This window comes from Notolepis coatsorum, assembly GCF_963971535.1.
Source record: "Notolepis coatsorum genome assembly, chromosome: 11".
Taxonomy (NCBI): domain Eukaryota; kingdom Metazoa; phylum Chordata; class Actinopteri; order Aulopiformes; family Paralepididae; genus Notolepis; species Notolepis coatsorum.
Window position 1 is genome coordinate 29,157,578 of NC_140175.1, and position 18,127 is coordinate 29,175,704.

An 18,127-nucleotide genomic window follows, 5' to 3' on the forward strand; every position below is an offset into this window, starting at 1 on the left:
TTTACTGGAATATTCTGGAATACACAAAATATCATTCAAATAAATGCTAGATTATCGATAGTATATGTGTACGTATGCACACTATAGAAGCGAGCTGAAAAATCGATTCTCTCATTTCCTGAGCACACACACACACACGCACACACACAGGGCACACGTTGATATCTCTGTGAAAAAAGGTCTGATTATCCCAAGACTGGTAAAATAGATTCCTTAGCTCAGATCAGATGTTCTCCAAAAAGATTATTCCAATTCCTGATCGCCATTCCAAATATCCATCGCGTTTATTGATCCAACGCTGGGTACTGGAAATATGTATTCCACGCTGTTCTGATGGTCCACAATGAATCCGATCCTCTCGGGTGACTTGCCCCGAAAAGTAAAATGAGGAAGCAGGATTTTTTCTTACCATGTGTTTCATTCAATCCATTCCAAAGGGGTGCAGTACAACAGGGAGAGACGATAGGGGGCGGTATTTTCCCAATGAAGCTAATAAAAAAAAAAAAACGAGATCTCTCGTTGTTGGCAATGAACGGTCGACATGAACAAACGAGATATCTCATCGTTGGCATTGAAAGTGTTAACAGATTGCAGAATGGGTACAATACAGTACAGCTCAATACAAAGAACTGCTAAGAGGATGAAGACCAGAAAAAGACTTTCATCTTGTTTACATAAGGGTCCTCCATTTTCAATTCATCAAGAATTAACTACTAATGTTAACCATCGTAATCGATCGCCCCGCTATAATCCATTATCCGTAATTGATCAGTCTCCCCAGTTAGTAGCTAGATTAATATATTTAGCGGAAGTGTCAATAATCAAATAATCTGGACAAAACCATCGCTTTTATACATCTGATTCATTCAGATGACTCTAACAGACATTTTGAACAGCTCTTGGTCCATATATGGGCATATATGCATGCCGCGACGCAGGGGATTCCCCAATCTGGATGCGTCAGCCCCAGTCTCCTCCGTAGACCAGACCGTCTCATTTAACAAGAGGCTTGTTTGAGATTCAAATAGCTCCTACAGGTACGTTAAAGTAGGAGTAGGTCATGTTGACAGTTTCCGTTTGATGAATGGCAGTTGAAACTTTCTACAACATTCTAAAGCCAGCGCAGTGGTATATTCATGGTGATTTAACCGTGAGTGTATCATGAATATACTCACGGCTTGGAACACTCTCGACCAATCACAATGTGTTGTATAAACGCTTATGTTATACTACACTGTGTTCTATGAGGAATGCTGTGTTGCTACACTGTACTGTGATGTTATACTACACCACTGTGTTCTATGAGGAATACTGTATTGCTACACTGTACTGTGATACTACTTTTTAATAATAATAATAATAAATTTTTTTAATTTTATAGCGCCTAGGGCTAGGGAAAAGGCGCAATAGGGGAAAGGGGGGGGGGGGGTGAGGCGGCACGTAGAGGGATAATGAAACCGAAATCTAATCTAAACTAACTAGTGGGGAAAGCCTTGGTGAAAAGGTGCATCTTGAGACACTTTTGAAAGTGTCCAAGGTTGGGATTTGCGGATTTTGGGGGTGAGAGAGTTCCAGAGGGTATGGGACGCCACACTGAAGGCTCTGTCACCGAAAGTCCGCAACCTGGTGCGAGGGATGGAGAGGAGACCCAGATCAGAAGATCGTAGGTTCCGGGATGGAGTGTGCTGGTGGAGGAGATCAGACAGGTATTGGGGGGCGAGGGCATGGAGGGACTTGTAGGTGAGGAGCAGGAGTTTGAAAGAGATGCGGAACTTGACTGGGAGCCAGTGGAGGTGGATGAGGGTGGGGGTGATGTGATGCCAGGGCTTGGTGTGAGTGAGAGCCCTGGCAGCTGAGTTCTGTACATACTGGAGCCTGTCCAGGGCTTTGCTGGGTACCCCGAACAGGACTCCGTTGCAGTACTCTAACTGGGAGGTGATGAATGAGTCGATCAAGATCACAGCCACAGAATCTGTGGCTGTTTTTGAACACAGAGCCAAAGACATGTATCACAAACAGTACTGTGTGTTTTTTTGCCCTGCATGGAATGTTCGGGGAGCGGTTACCATGGTTACATGCAGCCTTGATGGAAGACAGATTCAAAACATATTAGTTATACTGAGACTGCTATAACTAAGCAATGTCACACTCAAGGTTGTGCTGTTATACTGAATACTAGAGCTGTGAATCTCCATGGCCTCACGATTAGATTACGATTCAGCTGTCCACGATTCGATTTGATTCTACGATGCATCTCGATGCAGCTCAATAATATATGTGACTAGCCATAGACATTATGGTCTTGTTGAGGCATCTTAAATTTTTATTTTATTTTTACATAATATGAAAGTACAGATTCATACCTTCAAAATAAGCCATCACTTGTTCGGATCAGGGATATAGTTTTCAGCCTATGTATTATGAATCATGCTATATCATGCTGATATCACAGTCATGTTTCCTGAGAAAACACCCATTATCTGAGGCCATGGTTACACTGGGGTTTTTGTTTTTGTTGCAGAATGATTACATTTGCATGTCCAAGTTAAAAAGAAACGCAGTTTTGGCAGGAAAACACGTCCCCCTTTCGTTTTGGAAACTCGCCGACAATGGTGCCATGTAATCTGCGCGAGCCAGATATGGAGCCGTAGTGCGGGGGAGCCCCGGAGTTTTTACGACATTAAAAACCTTATAACTACCTTGTTTCAACCAAAAATGCAGTTGTAGCTGGTCCATCAAAGTCTCTCCGACGATTAAACCCATTTGCGTCTTGTAAGGCGTCCATTTGGATCAAGGAAATAGCTTTCTGCACTCGTCAAACTCCATTGTAGTGGATCAGAAGTAGGGGAAAGTTACCTGCAGTGACGTCACGGCACTGATAGCGTCTGATAAGCTTTTTGATTGGCTCCATACATGTTATTCGTGCATGGACATTTTTAACCCTTTCTGAGTGGAATTTCCGGCGTCAAATGGAAAAATAATAATAATGAAAATAGATACCAATGATGTAAACTACCCATAATTGAAGAGTAGGGTTTAACCTGCAAGTGGGCCTTTAACAACTTATGTAACAACTTAGTTTCAGTTTCACTTAACGTGAACCCGAGAGTGAGACTGAAGACGACTAGAGAACAGATGACATGATGTTACACAACAATGGCAGAGGAATTGATCAATATTTGGGATTTAAAACACAGTAGCAGCAACTGGAGAGGAGCTCAGATGATCTGATGGTATGTAGTGATTTTTTTAATTTTTTTTCGACCAGCTGCGAGTCTGCGTGTGTCCGCACGCGTGTGTGTGTCTCTTTCCAATTTGGTTACCATTATTGGGCGAACAAGAAAACTAAAGAACTAAGCTCAAGGTCTATGAGGGCAACCCTCTCAGAGCGGCGGCGAGAGGATATACTCAGCGCGCTCGGGAGGTTCCGTCCTGGCAGGACGGTTACGGTGCTGTCCGTGATGTGCCTGCTCGTTATGATGGCATCTGCTCACTCTGTGGTCCCACTTGGCCTCCTCTTCATGAGGAGGATACAGAGGTGGTTTTTCAGTATGAAAATAGACCCTGTGAGAGGCAAGTGGAAGCAGCTGAAGGTCCCCACGTCAGTACTGGGGGACCTCGCCCACTGGGGGGGGGCCTGGGGCCCTCACCAGCGGGGTCCCCATGGGCAGCAGGCTATCACACGTCACGGTCTTCACCGACACCTCCCTCACAGGATGGGGGGGGACGTGTCGGACCGACGCAGTAGGGGGCAGCTGGTCTGCCCGGTCTGCACTACATATCAATGTGTTGGAATTGAAGGCAGTGCTTCTAGTCCTCAAATAGCTCGGCCATCATGTGGTGGGCGAGCATGTTCTGATCAGGACGGACAGCACGGCGTCAGCGTCGTATATCAACAGACAGGGAGGAGTACACTCCCCCCGTCTCCACCGGGCGGCGGTCAAACTCTGGCTATGGGCGTCTCACAATCTGTGCAGTCTCAGGGCTCTCCACATAAGAGGGCCCCGGCAGGGAGAATGTGGGTGCAGACTTGATGTCACAGGGTGGTCCCCACCCAGACGAGTGGGGACTACGTCCAGACATAGTCAGACAGGTCTGGAACCGATTCGGGGAGGCCGCGGTGGACCTGCTTGCAAGCAGTCAGTCCTACCAGTGCCCCCTGGTAGTCAGTCGGAAGGACAACCCCTCTCTGGGAGTGGATGCCTTCTCGATGTACCCGTGGCCGCCCGGGATTCTGTATGCGTTCCACCTGATAGCTCAGCTGTTGGAGCGGGTACGTCAGGAGCGCAGGACTTTGATCCTGGTCGCGGAGGACCGGGGCACAGCTGTGTGGTTCCCGGCCCTGATTCAACTCTTGGTGGCCCCGCTGTGGTCGCCACACGGCACACTGTTTCTGCCTCCTGTTCTGGGGCAGCCTCTAATGGCTTGGCTGCTGAAAGGGTGAATTTGGAGGGAATGTGTCTTAACTCTACTGTGGTTAACACCATCCAGAACACGCACGCTCCATCCACTACCGCGGTTTACACAGGGAAGTGGCGTATGTTTTCGAGAGTGGTGTGAGACTGGGGGCCTGGACCCGGTGTCGTGCCCCCTGAACTCGGTTCTGTCCTTCCTCCAGTCTATCCTGGATAGGCTGTCGGCCTCGACAGTGAAGGTATACGCCGCAGCTATATCATCTTGTCATGTGGGCTTTGAGGGTAGAGCGCTGTTCAGCCACCCTCTCGTGAGACATTTCCTACTGGGCGCATGGCGTCTCAAGCCTGAGGAACGTGCTCTGTCCCCGAGCTGGAAAAGCTGTTGGGGGCCCCGTTTGAGCCTCTTGAGCGGGCGCCATTGGATCGACTGTCTTTCAAGACTGCGTTCCTTCTGTCCATCACCTCCGCTAAATGCGTGGGTGAGCTGTGTGCTCTCTCGGTGCGGCCCGAGTGCCTGTCTATTCAGGCTGATAACAGCGCGACTCTAAGGCCTAATCCGGCCTATGTGCCAAAGAATATCCGGAGCTCTTATCGCTCCAGGGATATTGTGCTCCAGGCGTTTCACCCTCCCCCTCACGCAAGTGAGTTGGAGGCGAGCCTTCACCTGTTGTGTCCTGTCCGTGCGCTGATGATGCACCTTAGCCGCACGCAGGACCTCAGGGCTACCGATCAACTGTTTGTTTGTTACAGTGGCTCCCACGGGGGTAAGGCGCTGTCCAAGCAACACCTGTCACATTGGTTATGCGAGGGCATTGCCCTCTGCTACACTTTGGCCGGACAGGTTCCCCCCACGGGCGTCAGGGCACATTCCACTCGTGGAGTGGCAGCCTCCGCTGCCCTGCTTGGGGGGGCCTCAGTGGAGGACATCTGCGCTGCGGCCTCCTGGTCCTCCCCGGGTCCTTTTGTTAGGTTTTACCTCGTGGACATGACTGGGGGCTCTGTCTCCCAGGCAGTCCTGAGTGCCGGGACCTCTCCTGCGCCCCGCCACCAGGTGGGCTAGCAGGAGTGTGTGGGTGTGGACTGTGAAGTGCTCTGTTCACACGCGGTCCCACTTGTGCTGTGCGTTCTAGGGTGGCTGGTCCCTGGTCAGAGTTGACTGCCCCCCCCCCCCCCCCCCCTCGTTTGGACGGGGCGGGTGGACGGGACTCCCCTCCTCCCTGTTCAGGGGCTTATGGGCCCTCAGGGGATGCATTTGACGTGGCTACGCGTCCGCTCTACCCCTTTTGATCTCAATATGGCTAGAGCGAGACGCGATGCCAGATGATATATAATGAAGGTTATCCTATAACCCTAGTTATATGAATACTGGCTGAGCGTCTCGCTCTTCAGCGCCCTGAGGACCCTTGGATGTTTTTCACGCATGAACTTCAGACTTGGAAGGGCGTGAGCGTGACCACACCCTGTGTTTTGTAAGAAAACACGGGAGCGGGCGTGCTCACGTGCAAGTGACGTGCATGTGTCAGCTTTTTCACGTGCACAATAGGTGATATCTCAATATGGCTAGAGCGAGACGCTCAGCCAGTATTCATATAACTAGGGTTATAGGATAACCTTCATTCTATTATTATATTATATTGTTATCAAATACATATACTGTGGTAATATTATCGCTCTCTTTATCTGCGTAATGGGTATTTTATAGGGATGTTCGATATTGGCTTTTTTACCAATATCCGATATACCGATATTGTACAACTCTTAATTTCTGATACAGATATCAACCGACAGATATCAACCGATACCGTGAGTCTGCCTCAGGGCAGCTCTGGCTGCAATTGTAGCTTACCACCACCGGTATGACTGTGTATGAACGAATGATGGACTCTGTGAAGCGCTCTGGGTGTCATGAAGAGCGCTATATAAATCCAAGCCATTATTATTATATGCAGCGTTTCCCCCCCCCAAAAAATATAATTTCAGGTAATTAACACTACATATCTCTTGTCATGGAATTAACATAACATTATGCATACTTAATAAATGTATTGATTGATAAATAAAATAAGAATTTGTTCTTACTTGCTTGCCTGTGTAAATAAAGGTTAAATAAACCGATACCGATATTTTCCGATATTACATTTTAATGCCAATATCGGTAGGCCGATAATATCGGACATCCCTAGTATTTTATCTTCTTTTTAAAATGATTATAACAGCTGTAAAAGAGAGCAATTAAAACTTCAAACCCCACCATCGGGGATTGGAAATAGCAGTTAACGGTTCCAGATTGGACAGTGTGTAAAAAAAAAAAAAAAAAAGTCTGACAGATGGTTAATTTACCTTAGGTCTATAGTGTGAGGGAAGAGCCCTAAAACCTGTTCAGATCAAACAACCTCAACCTCAAACTTTGATTTCCTTAGAAAGCAATGGAGACAGTTTTAAAGATGCATCTGCTGTGGGACCAGACCTATACATCCACATTCAGTTTGGAGCTGCTTCTTATGTTAACCAGCTCCAAGGGAATGATAAAGAAAATATATACTGTTAGTGTAGCCTATATATCGCAATCCATTAGAGGGTATCACTCTAGATGGGAAAGCGATACATGAAAGGGAGCTATGGGATGTTGCAAATGCACATTATCATTTCAGATGCAACATGGGAAAGGACATAATTGATCAAACAGGACAACACAGAGAATCTGAATGGAAAGAGACTTTGTAACATAACCGCTTGCATTATTAAAGAATTCAGCGGTGACACTTGAGAACCATGCCGGAGGGGCCTAATGTGGACTAATCGACCTACTGTATCTCCAACCCCCGCTCTCTTTTCTTGATCATCCAATCACAACTGTTGCTTTCTTGAGATCAGTCAATTGGAGTCCATGTCCACATATTTTGTGGACTGCCGCACTAATAATGGAACGGAATCCAGAAAGAGATTGCACAAATGACAGGAATAAACCTCGTCCCGAAACCAGCATATACTGTAATATCTTGGGAGAAGTCCCAGGGGGAGAGAGAGAGAGAGAGAGAGAGAGAGAGAGAGAGAGAGAGGAGAGAGAGAGAGAGAGAGAGAGAGAGAGAGAGAGAATTTAATTTAATTGAAAATTGAGAGAGAGAGAGAGAGAGAGAGAGAGAGAGAGAGAGAGAGAGAGAGAGAGAGAGAGAGAGAGAGAGAGAGAGAGAGAGAGAGAGAGAGAGAGAGAGAGAGAGAGAGAGAGAGAGAGAGAGAGAGAGAGAGAGAGAGAGAGAGAGAGAGAGAGAGAGAAATATGTCAAAGTTAATAATATGGTCCTGCCGGTACTGCTTGCTGTGGGCAGTGGAAGAGAAAAACCTTCCAGCCATCATTGCAACCTTAAATCGCATTAAGTGGCAGCCAAATTCATGCAGATTGACTGACATGTGGTGGTCACTACCCTCACTCCTTGATGCCAAATTCATCCTCCACCTTATCCTGTTCCAGGATCTGTTCCACGCAGCAGAGTTCATCTCTGATACTCTACAGTCCCCTGATCGTTTGGTGCATTTATATAGCACACATTCACACATCGACAGCAGAGGCAACCATGCAAGGAGCCAACCAGCTCATCGGAGGAGTTAGGGGTGTCTTGCTCAAGGACACTTTGACATGCTGCCTGGGAGGAGCGGGAATTTAACCGGCAATCTCCAGATTACCAGACATCTGCTCCACCTCCCGAGCCACTATAGTCTTGCGCCTTGTACCCATGGCACAGCACTAAGGAATCAGAGAGGACAATCTGCTGGCTGACGTGCACCAAGTGCGCCGGCTCTTGGAAAGAAAAAAAGAACAGGGCAAAACAGTTGGCAGCACACCATGCTAAACCTTACAAAGACTCCATTGCGTCATGTGAGCACAGTGTTTTCTGCATGTGGCGCGTAAAAGAACCCTATGAGAAACAGAATGACAAACCCTCGATTTATTTTGTGTGCGCCTGTCGTAGCCTTATCTATCATTATGAATTTGCAACTGGAAGGCCTTTTATTTATTGACAGAGCCTATCAATATAATAATAATATGATTCAATCACGCTGATCTGTATCTGGATGGAACAACAAGACACATGCATATTGTCGGCAAGTATTATTGCAATATAAATATAATTTATATTTATTTATTGTGATAGCCAGCTGGTTTTACACCACATGTGCACAGTTGACAGGTGTAGGGTAAATGCAATAAATGTTAACTGCACACCATCAGAGACCCCTCCGCTCTACATCATCTGGCCGCCTCAGACCCACTCCTATCTGAGCTCCGGAGGGTCATCAAAGAGAAGGTCCTCTCTCCACAATGGTGGAAGAAACTTCCCATTCACATTAAATTTTTTTTTTTTTTAATAAACAAATCTTCTTACTGTCTTATACTATCATTCCTACTATACTAATATGTCTTTACTACTATGCACTCAACACTGCAGCACCCAAGTTTCAGCACTGCATATCTGCTTTACTACTATGCACTCAACACTGCAGCACCCAAGTTTCAGCACTGCATATCTGCTTTAATTTTTTTTTCTTTTAATAAACTAATCTTCTTACTGTCTTATACTATCATGCACTCTTCCTACTATACTAATATGTCTTTACTACTATGCACTCAACACTGAAGCACCCAGGTTTCAGCACTGTTTGATGAACATTGTTACTCAGCTGTAAGAGTTGTACCCTTCCTGCTGACTTGTCATACAGAACTTGTAAGTCGCTTTGGATAAAAGCGTCAGCTAAGTTAAATGACAAAATGTAAATGTAAATGCACTTGTCGCATTTTGAATATATTGTGTTGTTATTAATTGTGGCTGCATGGACACTGTCAAGTCTTTCACCTTTGCACGTGAAGGATTTTGTCATTGCCTTGTGGTCACTTGTACATTATACTGTAGCTATTTTGTTGAATATCCTTTGTTGAAAATGCATGTATTTGTATGTAAATTTCATAAAAATAACATGTATATCGAATGTGCTGTGTGCCATATCTGCTTTTATTGAAAAAACTAGAACTTCCTTATAAAGTAACTCTGAACTCACTCGTGAAAATCGATGAAAATAGAATAATATAATAATTTTCTTAGCAAGTCAAGTCAAGAGTTTTATTTGTCACGGCATACGGATATACAATGAAATGCGGGTGGTCTTGCCCGCAACGATGTGCAATGGTACAACATATAATAGAATCCAATACAAAAATGTGTGCAATAAAATTGTGCAATAACAGGTAGCAGGTAACAATACATTTGTGCAATAACGGGTAACAGTTAACAGTTAACAGTAGTAGTAATAGTAGTGCAATACACTGTTACTGTTGCTAATACTAATTTAAAGTGGCCTTTCCTTTTGGCAATAAGTGGGGTGCGTGCGGCCTGAGTGTGTGCCCGCTCATGCTAAAGTGTTACAGTGTTACTCAATGTTCATTGTTCAGGACTCTGATGGCCTGGGGGAAGAAGCTTGCACCTTGATGTATTGGTCTAGCTCCACCTTAGCACCAGGAGAGAGAAAAAAACGAAATATCTTGCTCAAGGACACTTCGAGGCAAATGGAACAGGAGAAGTATCCGTATGAACGACCCACTGTTCATGTGGTATTCATATCAAGTAGCCTCCGTGGCTTCCAGATGCATCGCCCAGTTGCCTAGTAATGGTGTCCTTGAAGTCGATACCATGAACTCACACGTTCCATTTGAAAGCAGCATTTAACCAGAAATGTTTTCGTTAGCGAGGTTTAAGCAAAAAGACATGTGTGAAGTACATACGACTGGATAAATGAGACTTGTGTAATTGATATACAAATGATCATTTTTGGGTGAAGCTAAGATGCAGCTATTGAGCAGTGTATATGATTGAATTTGGTTGTTATGCTAATTCCTTCCTGGTCATTGCGCTGCCCTAAGGTCAGTCTGGGGAGGGTATAGATTACCACACGCCTCCTGGGATACATGTCGATGGCGATACAAGAGTCGCTAGTCGCTTCTTTTCACCTGACAGCGAGGAGTTTCACTGGGAGAGCTTAACGCGCGCAGAGGTTAACCAGTAGGAGTCGCCATTGCAACGACCAGGAATCATATCATATTAGGGGGCGACAGTGGCTCAGGAGGTAGAGTGGTCGTCTGGTAATCGGAAGGTTCCTGATTCGATTCCTGCTCCTCCTGGGCAGTGTGTCGAAGTGTCCTTGAGCAAGACACTTAACCCCTTTTTTTTGCTCCTGATGAGCAGGTTGGCACCTTGCATGGTCGCTTCACTGTCGGTGTGTGAATGTGTGAGTGAATGGGTGAATGTGAGGAACAAAATTGTAAAGTGCTTTGGATAAAAGGATAAAAAAACATATCCCCACCGGCTTCCCACCCGCAAACACTGCGTTCATAGGGATGACTGACCAAGCCGGAGGTACCGCTGCCGGTGTCTGCGGTGGTAGAGTGCTTAGACCTCTACACGACCCAGCCGCACCAGTGTGATTGAACTCAATCATCATCATATGCTGCACAGCCCATTGTACGCCCCAGCATCTGAGGAGAGAGCCTGTGTGCGGCCAAAACACTGCAGCCATTACTCCGTTGAGAGGGCGTGACAAACAAACCCCTTCAAAAGTTTAAAGGGCACACATTTCTCAAAACTTCATTCCACACAGTAGCTCTGTTCAGTGCAACACATACATTACTTTGTAGATATGATCTCACTCTTTTATAATGTGAAGAAAGAAAAAAGAAAAAAGCCTTCTCAGGTTCACGCTGATTTTCAAAGCTGTTGTTATGGTCGCTATGTTATCTCAGATAAAGTCTGTCTCAGATGTTTGTTTTTTTAACAAACCACTGAGACTGAATCAAATCAATTTATTAGTTAAATGGGGGTGACACTTAACTTATTTTTAAACAAAGTGAACTTTGTTTAAAAATCCTATTTGTCGCAAATTGGAGCCTGTGGTGTTATTTCGGGGGAAGATTATTCTATTTTTTTTTTTATATATTTCAAAAGTTCTCTCAAAATCTGTTTCTCACAAAGACAAACATGGAGGATAAGAGGAAACAGCAGGACACGTGTTATTTTACGTAGTTCTAATATGGAGATCACATACTGTATCTCCTGTTTGAAGATTTTGTACCGCTGGTCATGCCTGACCCAAGGGGCTGGTAAGAGCAATTAAACTGGGTTTCACACACGCTCATTGGAGGGTTTTCATCAAGAATTAATCAATATTTGATGGCATCCCTAATGATACTGATCAGAACAAGATATCCATATGTCCAAATACATCCCCTGGGTGCCCTAATAACCTGATTAAAAAAAATAAAACATTTAAATACATTTTCAATGAAGCTGGTGTGACCTGACAGATTGGAAGGAGGTCAAACGGCTTTCTTGTCATTCCTAGCTATGGGGAACAACATAAATCGTCACTTGAATGAATTTAAGTAAGTTAAAGGATAACTCTGTATTTTCCTTCTTTTACCTGGATGCAATTTTTCCATCAGGAGTCTAATCAAAATGACAGGGACCAAAATATTTTTAATTTATCCAATATTGAGTGAGCTAGCTTCAGCCAGCTGTTGTGAACCAATCTGCAACATAATGTTTTGGGGGCAAATGCGCCTGTCGAAGAATGTCCATAAGTGTGTCCACAGTGCTTTTTGGCACTGATGAGCTCAGACTGTTGTGAGAGGACTCTCATCGATGATATCAGAAGTACACAGTTCCTTTACTTAAGTAAAAGTAGAAATACCCAGATAAATGTACTCTGGTAGAAGTAAAAGTCCTCCATTCACAATTATACTTAAGTAAAAGTTGAAATATTCAATATGGGATAAGATAGGATAAGATAAGATAAGATATTCCTTTATTGATCCTCTTGGGGAAATTCGGGCAGCATGGGGGAGGGGAGGTACAGGTACTGTATGGGCAGGATAATAGCAGAAAGACATAAATATAGGAAACAAAATGTTATCTGAATATACAAAAATAATAATAATAATAATAATAAATAAATAAATAAAAATAATAATAATAATGAAAATAAAATAATAATAATAAACAGTGTAAACAATATAATTGTGTCTAAATATAAGAATATGATAAAGTACACAGTCTAATCAATGCAGATGAGGGTCTGTCATGAGGGTCTGGCCTCATGACATCTCCTTCATGGGCTACAAACCTAACGCAACTCCCAGAACTGTCACTCTCCTCCCTCGAATATCATGCAGTATCTGTCTCTAATCCTTTCAATCTCACCATTGTTACACTCTATCGCCCTCCAGGTCCCCTCGATCACTTCACAGATGAGCTGGACATGCTTCTAAGCTCCTTACCGGAAGATGGTACCCCGCTCCTTCTATTGGGCGACTTCAACCTGCCTGACTCATCTCAGTCGGTCCCAGTGGTCTCCCTCCTACAACAATTTGACCTGACTCCCACTGCCATGCCTCCCACCCACAAAGCAGGCAACTCCTTGGATCTCATATTTTCCCGTAACTCCAGCATCATTAACACCACGGTAACTCCCCTACATGTATCTGACCATTCCTTCATATCCTTCTCACTAACTCTCATGCTTAACCGAAAAGTCTTCACCCCAACTCAAACCGTCTCACTCAGACGCAACCTGCCCTCCCTATCCCCCTCCACCCTCTCCTCTGACATAATATCCGCTCTACCTTTGAGTGACACCTTCTCTGCTCTCCCCACAGAGATGGCAACCTCCACCCTCCTCTCAGCCCTTGCAACCTCCTTCGACAAGCTCTGTCCCCTCGTTGGGAAACCTGCCCGCCGTTCCCCACCCAGTCCATGGCTGACGGATGCAGTGAGAGAACAAAGACAGGTCCTGAGAGCGGCTGAGAGGAAGTATAGAAAGTCACGCCTCACTGCTGACATCGACACATATCACAACCTCTTGTTAACATTCTCCAAAACCATTACTAATGCCAAAGCTTCTTTCTTTCACCATAGGATCGAGGCCTCTGCCAAGAATCTTCGCAAACTGCATGCTACCATGTCCTCCCTCCTTACTCCCCCCCCCACCTCCTCCTCCCTCATCTTTTTCTGCCGAAGACTTTGCGATCTTCTTTGAGGAAAAAGTGGAGAACATCCGCAGCTCCTTCTCCCAACCCCCACCCATTCCAAACGCTGAATCGAGAACCTCATCCTTCACTCTGTCATCTTTCTCTCCCATTACAGAAGCCGAGACCCTGACACTGGTAACGTCGAACCGTCCGACTACATGCCAGCTGGACCAGCTACCCTCCCCACTCCTCCAGACCATAGCACCGGACATCCTCCCATTCCTAACTGCAACCATCAACTCCTCACTCAACTCGGGGGTGGTCCCCACCTCCCTAAAACAAGCCAGAGTCACGCCCCTCATAAAAAAACCAACCCTGAACCCCACCGTCATAGCCAACTATCGTCCTGTCTCTCTTCTCTCCTTCCTTTCTAAAACACTTGAACGTGCTGTATCCAACCAACTTACTGCTTATCTCTTACAGAATGACATCCTAGACCCCAATCAGTCTGGCTTCCGGACTGGCCACTCCACAGAAACGGCCCTCATTGCGGTCACAGAGGCACTTCACTTAGCAAAAGCGAAAGGCCTCTCCTCTGTCCTGATTCTCCTAGATCTATCTGCAGCCTTCGACACAGTCAACCATCAGATCCTCCTCGCGGCCCTCGCAGGAATGGGAGTGGCTGGATCTGCGCTGACATGGCTGACATCATACCTCAATGACCGCTCCTACCAAGTGTCATGGAGAGGGACTCTGTCGGCCACCCGCCCCCTCCGGACGGGTGTCCCCCAGGGCTCGGTCCTAGGACCCCTTCTCTTCTCCCTCTACACTAAATCACTGGGTAACATTATCACGTCTCATGGCTTCTCATATCATTGTTATGCCGATGATACTCAACTCTTCCTCTCCTTCCCTCCCTCAGATATCCACGTCTCTGAGCGGATCTCGGCCTGTCTGTCCGACATATCCGCCTGGATGACGACTAGGGATGTCCCGATCACGTTTTTTTGCTCCCGATCCGATCCCGATCATGTGATTTTGAGTATCTACCGATACCGATATTTCCCGATCCGATCAAAATTATTTTTTTATTTTTTTTTATTCAACAAACATGACCATGTTCACGTCTTAAACTCATACTGAGGCCTTAGTTTTGGTTTTAAATTGCATATCATCATTCATTTATTTATTGTCACACAGAGCAGAAGAATTTTGCCAAAACAAACCAATAGTATCCAGCTGCAGAACAGCAGACCAGCCACACTCTCAGACCCAAACGCATTTCCTTTGATTTAATTATACATCAAATGATTTATGAAGTTAACTTTTCACCTGGATAACGTCAACATTCAGGGTGAATGTAATGTGAGAAATTGGGATAAAAAAAATTTAAATAAAAATTATTTGGGTCTGAGATTGTGGCTGGTCTGCCGTTCTGCAGCTGGATACTATTGGTTTGTTTTGGCAAAATTCTTCTGCTCTGTGACAATAAATAAATGAATGATGATATGCAATTTAAAACCAAAACTAAGGCCTCAGTATGAGTTTAAGACGTGAACATGGTCATGTTTGTTGAATAAAAAAAAAAAAAAGTAAAAAAAGAAAAAAAAAAAAAAAAAACGTTTTTTTTTTTTTTTTTTTTGCCGATCCCGATCTTCGAAAAATCACGTGATCGGCCCCGATCCCGATCACGTGATCGGATCGGGACATCCCTAATGACGACCAACCACCTCAAACTGAACCTAAGCAAAACAGAATTGCTCCACCTGCCGGGCAAATCCTCCCCCCTGACCGACCTCTCCATCACAGTCGAGAATGCAGCTGTGACCGCGTCGCCGACCGTTGGTGTTGTCCTCGACGACCAGTTGAACTTCTCTGCTCACATCGCAGCGACAACCAGAACCTGCAGATTCCTCCTGAGCAACGTCAGAAGGATACGCCCCTTCCTGACAAAAGAAGCCACCCAACTCCTCGTCCAATCAACAGTCATCTCCCGCCTCGACTACTGCAACGCACTGCTAGCTGGCCTCCCGGCCACTGCCACCAAGCCTCTTCAACTCATTCAAAACGCAGCGGCCCGCCTGATCTCAAACCTACCGAAGTCGGCCCATGTCACCCCACTTCTTAGGGACCTGCACTGGCTCCCCATTGCTGCACGTATCCGCTTCAAGGCCCTCGACCTAGCATACCGTGCGGCAAAGGGAACCGCTCCCGCCTACCTCCGGTCAATGGTCTCTAACTACACACCCTCAAGACCCCTACGCTCTGCATCTTCTGGCCGCCTCAGATCTACTCCTATCCAAGCTCCCGGAGGGTCATCAAAGAGAAGCCGCCTATTCTCAGTCCTTGCCCCACAATGGTGGAATGAACTACCCATCCCAGTTAGGACAGCCGAATCCCGTCCAATCTTTCGCCGTCGACTAAAGACTCACTTCTTCAACCATTATCTGAAATGATAAAAAAAAAATAAAAAAATCTAACCCCGACTAACCTTAATGTCATGCACTTGTCCTAATAAACTAACCTACACTGTAACACGCAACACTTTGATGAACATTGTTACTCAGCTGATAGAGTTATACCCTTCTTGCTGTCTTGTCGCACAGAACTTGTAAGTCGCTTTGGATAAAAGCGTCAGCTAAATGACTAAATGTAAATGTAAATGTATGCCAACCGAGTGTACTTAAGTATCAGAAGTTAAAGTATGCATTCTACATGATGTTTATGTATTCCAGTGCTTTCAGCATTCAAACCTTGATCCATTGACCGCTAAAGGTCATGTTACAGCTATGTTATGTCCTCTTTTTTTGTATCCACTTTTTATCCTTTTTCTGTTTTTCTCCCATCCCAATTTAGTCGTGCCAATTCCCCCCTCCCCTGTCTTTTTTTTTTTTTTTTTATATTTTTCCCCCTCCATTTTTCCTCCGATTTTCTCCCATCCCAATGTTAGTCGTATGCCAATTCCCAATCCCCTTCCTGGTCGCTGCGCACTTACCCCCCACAGTCAGATCATCTGGGAGAGTGGAGGCTATCACGTGCTTCCTCCGACACACGTCCAGCCAATCAACCGCTTCTTTTCACCTGGCAGCGCGGATCCTCCCTGAGAGGGCGTAGCGTGTGGAAGGATCACACTATCCCACTCAGGTCCTATCCGCGCTTAGCAGGCGCCCCGACCGAACTGTAGGAGTCGCTGTTTACAACGACCCGGACCCACCCCGCCAGCTTCTCCCACCCTCTAATACAGCCAATTGTATTAGTGTGAACGGCCAGCCAAGCTGGTGACAACCCCGGAGCTGTGAGCTGGATTCGAACAGGCGAATCCAGCTCACAGCTCCGGGGTTGGTGACGAATGCAATCTCCGCTATAATAATCAATTGTATATAAATGGCATCATTCCACTGAGCATGGCAGACCACCAGCGCGTCTGCAGTGAGCATTCCACTGAGCCTGTGAGACCACCATCAGGTCTGCAGTGAGCATTCCACCTCACCCCTGCCCACTTTGACAACCTAGGATGGCTTAGAGTAGACGACAGAGTACAGCAACTTGCAATGGGCCTGGTCTACAAGATACACTACACGACCAAGGTACCCATGTACATGACAAAATACTTCCCAAAGGTCAGTGAATACCACGATCACAACACCAGAGGGAGCTCCACAAATCATGTTAAACCCAGATTCGGCTCAAACAAGGGACTAAACACGTTTCGCAATTATGCCACATCAATGTGGAACGCCCTACCCAAAGCTGTAAAGGAATGTGAATCACTACCCACTTTCAAAAACACTCTCAAAAAACACCTAAGGGAGACTGCAACTCGAAACTGGCCCCTGTAAATGTCCGAACACAACCCCCTCCAATGTACAGTAAATTACCAAGTATGGTCTTGTCAATAATCCAATGTACAGTTTTGTTTGTACAGTTGTACAGTGTCCCCCACCCACCCCTCCTACCCAACCCCCCCCCCCCCACACTCCTACCCAACCCCCCCCCCCCCCCCCCCCACCTCCAATGTACAGTCCCCCCCACCCCCACCTACCCAATCCAATGTACAGTTTCTATGTCAAATGTATATACTCTTTTTTTTTCTGGACTCTTTTTGTATCACAAACAGTACTGTAATTGCAAATCTGGTATGTCATAAATGTATAGATGTAGCAGTACTGTCTATCTGTATGTCATGTATGTCATATATGTTACGATGAATTGAAAATGGGGGACCCTGATGTAAACAAGACGAAAGTCTTTCTCTGGTCTGCATCCCCTTAACAATTGTATGTATTGAGCTGTACTGTACTGTACCCATTCTGCAATCTGTTAATAAAGTTTTCAATCAATCAATCAATCCACTGAGCCTGGCAGACCACCAGCGCGTCTGCAGTGAGCATTCCACTGAGCCTGTGAGACCACCATCAGGTCTGGAGTGAGCATTCCACTGAGCCTGGCAGACCACCATCATGTCTGGAGTGAGCCTTCTGACAAGGATGGCAGCCAGCCAAAGACAATATACCCTTTACCTAAACACTTTTCCCCCTCAAGAAATCTGCTGTTGGAAGAGTGGAGAGCTCTGCCGCAGGGTAGATTATTAGCTATTAGCTGCACTGCCCTTTGCTGGGATTACAGAGTGAGACTTCTGGTTGGGGTTAGAAGTAGACTGATACCATCTGTAAGATTCTTTAGACTCCTCTCATAACAGTCTG

The 18,127-nt window shown here is 45.7% G+C and overlaps 1 protein-coding gene across 1 annotated transcript in view; it reads right to left on the reverse strand.

Moving 5' to 3' along the window:
- lrrtm4l1 (leucine rich repeat transmembrane neuronal 4 like 1) overlaps window positions 1-18,127 on the reverse strand; it is a gene marked incomplete at both ends in the record, with an annotated part of 135,156 nt that overhangs the window by 56,168 nt on the left and 60,861 nt on the right. The gene's annotated exons all lie outside the window — the stretch shown is intronic.